Here is a 5553-nt window from a genome sequence, read left to right as displayed (position 1 = left end):
CCAAACCACGGCAGACTTCCTCCTCAGTCATGGGCTGCTGTGTACTGAGAAGACCTGGCCTCTTCTGGGTGCTTGTGGGTCCCGTCTTCAAGGTTTCCTATGGCCTGGGCCCATGGTAGCAAAACTTTGCTGAGAGCCCTTGTTGGATAGGCTAAGCCCCATTGGAGATCTCTCAAAGCTATTTCATAACAGCAGAAGCCATCGTTTTGTTTTGGACAGCGGGTAGCACAGTGCAGTCTTGGGCTGTCACCAGGGTGCTGGGATGCTTCATAACAGAAAGTGCTCATAAGGGTAAAGTCACCTGTCCTGGACAGGGACCATGCAACAGATTCACCCTGAAGCTACGAAGTCCCAACCATCTTCTTCAAACAACTGGTATATACATTTGACCTGCTTTTTGTACTGTAAATGTAGTGGCACGTGCACATGATATTATCAAATTGAATGACTGGAAAAGAATAATTCTCCTAAATGAAAAACCAAACAACCATTGCATGCTGTTTTCCCCACTAAAAAAGGAACACAAAATATTTGCTGCGCCGTCTAATGCACAATCAACAGTAATGTAAACACAGTGATAAGAGAGTGCTGAGTCCAGGCTAGCAGCTGAGCAGACCAGAAAGCCACAAGTTCCCAATTCAGTTGATACACTGCTGCTCAGGACATCTGTCTACATCTTACATCCTTTTTTGCTATTTTCCTTCCCTCATCAGGAATCACTGACACTGGATATTTCTTTCTTTCGTGTTTTAGTCTGTCTCCCTCTTTCCAGAAGCACAATCTCTGCTCTTCCCTGGCATGTTTCCCACCCACACTCTTGCCACGTGCAGGTTTTCTCTTTCTTTTTCTCCCCAGGAGGGGTCACCTCGCCTGAGGGTGCCGCCTCTCCCGAGCACCAAGGAGAGCGGACCAGGTCCTCCCCATCCTCTGCAACATGCATCCTTTCCAAGTTAGGGTTTAATCAGCCATGGGAAAGAGCAATGGTACCTATAGCAGGGAAGGTGCAACTCCGAGTGTATGACAAAGGCTGAAATGACTCAGTCCAGCGTGCTGGACATGCATTCAGCCTGCAACAGGGGCTGGATTCTGCACTTCAGTTATTTGTGATAAATGTGAGAATTTTTTCCCGTTCTTCTCATTACATTTTCAAATTTGCATTGCACAGAGCTAATCAATTATTAAAAGTGGCTCAAAACCTTCTCAAGACATATGGGGATTATTGGCATCTGTGTGTTTAGGTAAGCAGGTATTTTACAGCTTGAAAATAGCATATGCCTAAGGTTTTAATGTAACAATTTAGTTTTGAAGAGCTGCAGCAGCAACACAAGTGTCTGTAACTCACCTACCGTATGCTGTGGTGTGAGGGGACAGCAACAAACACTTATGTTACATATCCTGTTTCTTTGCTGGAGCTAGCTAAAAGTGTGTATTGAAATGTGTTTGGGTTTTTTAAATGGAAAATAACATCCATTTAAAAATATTTCAGTAAAAATCAGCATTTTAGTGGGCTGAATTTAATATAGAAATGAAAATTGCCATGATGTGTACTGTACAAACTGGGTTTATGTTCAAAAGCATTGAATCCAGTGGATGCCATCGCACTTCTGTACCTCGGTCACTTAAGCACTGCTGGCAATTCCATCTGGAAGCCATTATTCCAGTTTCCATGTTTTTCAAGGTTTGCAAGTTTGCATACATCGATCATGATTTAAAGCATTTGTCCTTTATTTAGTTAACAAGAAGGCACAGCTGTTTACTTGCTTCTCCCACCAATCTCTTTTGCAGTGTAGCTGTCTCAGAGGACTAAAGTTACCTTGAGTCTTTCTACTCATGTAATTCACCGTATGTTTCGGGAAGGCATTTTCCCAAACACTTCTGATATACATCTTTCTCCTAATAAAAAAAACCCAGGGTTTACCCCTTAAATAAGGCCTGCACCAACAGGCATTTAGGATTTCATATTATCTGATCTTACCAGGTTGATTAAGATGTTGAAGGCAAATTTATCCACTTTTGTCGTGGAGCCTGACTTTAAGGTATAAATGATGCCATTTGTATTTTGGTAATTTATTTTCCTGTTTCTTTCTTTCCAAGTAATTTTTTAGAGAATATTAAGGGCATCGGCCCAAATACACAGCTTAGCTGTGACTATAATCTTCCCCTTAGAAGAACGCTGCCTGACAAGGCTGCTGGTGTGTCGCCTTCTAATAATCTGATAATTATAAATGATGTGAACACAAGTGTGGGGTAGTTGAACAGCAGCACACAACAGGCATTGCCTGCCTGATGATTACAGCACAAAAGGGCGGGGGGGTTGTAAGCTGCAAGTCCAAAGGCCACCGTACTTTAACCACCTGAGGCATGCTTTAATTACCCTGAAAGGCAGAGTCTGTCATGTTCTATTGCTATTATGAGTATATTATGGGAATAAGTTGTTATTTATACATCAGAGAACTTATTGTAGATTATATTTTGCCTTTTATGAATTTAGAAAAGAGGTTGAGTTTTGTCAGTAAATCTGGCGTTCTATTCTTTCAGGGGGAAAAAAGTATAATTTGTACTTTAATTAACATTTTTTTTCTAGATTGCAGCCTGTTTTGCAACTAAGAGAGTGTTATTGGTTTGGAATTGATTTTGGTGTCATATGTTGTCATTTGACAAAAAACAGTTTTACTAAGCTGTTTGACATTAGAACAGCTGGTAATGTCACTTTTGTTAATGTCTTTAGCCACATTTTTAACAAAACAGCAGATGCTCATCACAAAAGCCATTTTCCTCTTCCATCCAAATGTGTAAAATCAGCTAACTTACTGCTTCAATTAAAGCTGAGCCTTCTCAACAAGGGAATTGACCTGAAAACAGACAACAGTTTTAGGAATGCCCTTTAGGTACATATCTGGTTAACATAAAGACCACCTTTACACCTATGAAATTTCTTTTTTGGAGAAATATGTTCTCCAATACCTATGGCTGCTGCAAAGGGATCCCAAAGTTGTTACCGCCCAATTTTGAAGGATCTGTTTCAATGCTGAAATACTCAGCAGCCACGGAAAGAACTTACTATGTATACAGAACTATGTTTTAGCATTATTGTGTCCTGTTTATTAATATAAATAATATTTGCAACTGAATAGTTCAACAGCTAAGTGGAACTGTAATCTCGGATGTTATATACCTCAGATTGTAACATATGTTACATATGGCATACAAATATTTGTGCTTATAAAAATGTGTCTGTATTTTGTCTGGTCACATAAAAGAGGATTTCCAACCAGAGCTGCACGTAAGTGCATGCTAACAAGAACTTCCCCAGAATCTGCTCATTTCTTTTGGTGAGTGCAAATTCTATACATATTTGATTTATGGTGAAAACAAAAGGTAATATGCATTTAGCAAATACAGTGCACGTAGTCAATTTTTTATGTTATTCTTTGAAGTTTCTCAGACATCTGAAGTTCACTTACATTAGATTTCAATTTGGCTTTTGCTGTCAAGGTGACAGACTCATCCTCTGTATCGCGTTTTAGCAACACTTCATAAAATCTTAGCTTGGATGGTGAAATGGGAAATGGCTTAATGGGGGGATTATTTAACTCTTTCAGACATTTTAATAGGAAGAAGTTAAAATGAACCTTTAGAAATGGTAGCACAGTAATTTTAAAATAATTTTATATTTTTAATATAGTAATACTGTCTTCCTCTCTTTTTGTTTTTAAATATTTTCTTTATTTTTAGCTGAAGGTCAGTTCCAATGCTGTACTGTTACTAGGCAACAATTAAAAATGCTATCTCTACAGCTTTTAAATTCTGTTTATTACATAGAATATGTTAAGCTTACATATGCTTACTATAAAAAAGAAATTATTGGGTTCTTTTTGTATGTGTGGTGATAGCAAGAGAGACATATACCTCATGACCAAGAACCATGTAGTTCATATTCTGAAATCTACCTTTTAAAATATCTCTACATCTGTAACAATCCCTGATAATACAAATTTGTTAAACTTTGTTACAAATTGTTATTTACATAGAAGAGTAAAATGATCAGAGTTTCACTTGAATGTTGAAAGCCTTTTTCTAATTTTTCGTTTTCGTGATAATCTTACAGATTCAACAGTACTGCCCTTTTACTAGAGCTGGTTGCATTGTGCTCCAAAATTTCTGCTGCTGTTTTCCTCCATTTGTAGCTAAGTTACATACCAGTTTGCATGTTAACTTTCTCTGTGATTATTTTAACAAATGCATGTGCTAGGCAGGTTAGCTGTAGGAAAAACAAATATTTACCAGGTAAGGCACAATACTTACAGAGAGGGAAATTTCTATCCCTAATGGTGACCATTCAGTCTTTGTGCTGGATTATAATATGTACACATTTCAGTTAAAGAAAGAAAATTTTCAGGTGGCCTCCACTTGAGTGACCAATTGCAATAAACTGAGCCCAGATTTCAAGTTCTGAACACTTACTAGGAATTGCATCCAAACCATCTACTCTCTTACACTCTAATTCCCTGAAAAATTATACCTGTTTTATACCCTTTGAAGATATCTCACTGACCAGCTAGGACTATAGTTAAATGATAAATGGTTGTTTTAATAACATCACAGGCAAAATTCCAATTGATTTACTGTGTTTTGAGTTTCACCCACTCAGACAAATGAAATATAAAATGTTTTTGGCTGTATTCTTTGTTTATATATTATTATCTTGTGGATTTTCATGAAGTAGAAAATACTTCAGCAATATTGCAACTGAAGGTAAAGTGAGTTTGTGTTGACCAAGGACTGGACATTTAGTACCTGTTTAGCTATTTAGGGATGTAAAATACCCCAGTCTGCAAGGTGAAAGGGTTTAATTTTGGGAAGTTGCTGTAAATTACACGTATTTTTGAGATTTTTCAGAAACTGCAGGTCTAACCATAGACCTTCAGCAATTCGCTCATCCTTCACTTTATTTGAAAATTGCCTATGTGAAACTAAGAATCGGGTTCAGATTTTGTTCCAGTAGTTTTTTGGTACACTGTACCGCTACTCTCTCTTACAGAATCATAGAATCGTTAAGGTTGGAAAAGACCTCTAAGATCATCGAGTCCAACCGTCAACCCAACACCACCATGCCCACTAAACCATGTCCCTAAACACTGCATCTACACGTCTTTTAAATACTTCCAGGGATGGTGACTCAACCACTTCCCTGGGCAGCCTGTTCCAATGTTAAACCACTCTTTCAGTAAAGAAATTTTTCCTCACGTCCAATCTAAACCTCCCCTGGCGCAACTTGAGGCCGTTTCCTCTCGTCCTATGGCTTGTTACTTGGGAGAAGAGACCGACCCCCACCTCGCTACAACCTCCTTTCAGGGAGTTGTAGAGAGCGATAAGGTCTCCCCTGAGCCTCCTTTTCTGCAGGCTAAACAACCCCAGTTCCCTCGGCCGCTCCTCATAAGACTTGTTCTCCAGACCTTTCACCGGCTTCGTTGCCCTTCTCTGGACACGATCCAACATCTCAACGTCCTTTTTGTAGTGAGGGGCCCAAAACTGAACACAGTATTCAAGGTG

The 5553-nt window shown here is 38.9% G+C and overlaps 1 protein-coding gene across 2 annotated transcripts in view; it reads left to right on the top strand.

Moving 5' to 3' along the window:
• FHIT (fragile histidine triad) overlaps positions 1-5553 on the top strand; it is a 503760-nt gene that overhangs the window by 255456 nt on the left and 242751 nt on the right. The window lies entirely within an intron of this gene.

Source organism: Pygoscelis adeliae, unplaced genomic scaffold (genome assembly GCF_000699105.1).
Source record: "Pygoscelis adeliae isolate BGI_AS28 unplaced genomic scaffold, ASM69910v1 Scaffold148, whole genome shotgun sequence".
NCBI classification, from domain to species: Eukaryota; Metazoa; Chordata; class Aves; order Sphenisciformes; family Spheniscidae; genus Pygoscelis; species Pygoscelis adeliae.
Note: the sequence above shows the minus strand (reverse complement) of the source record. Positions and strands in the feature narration are given on the sequence as shown.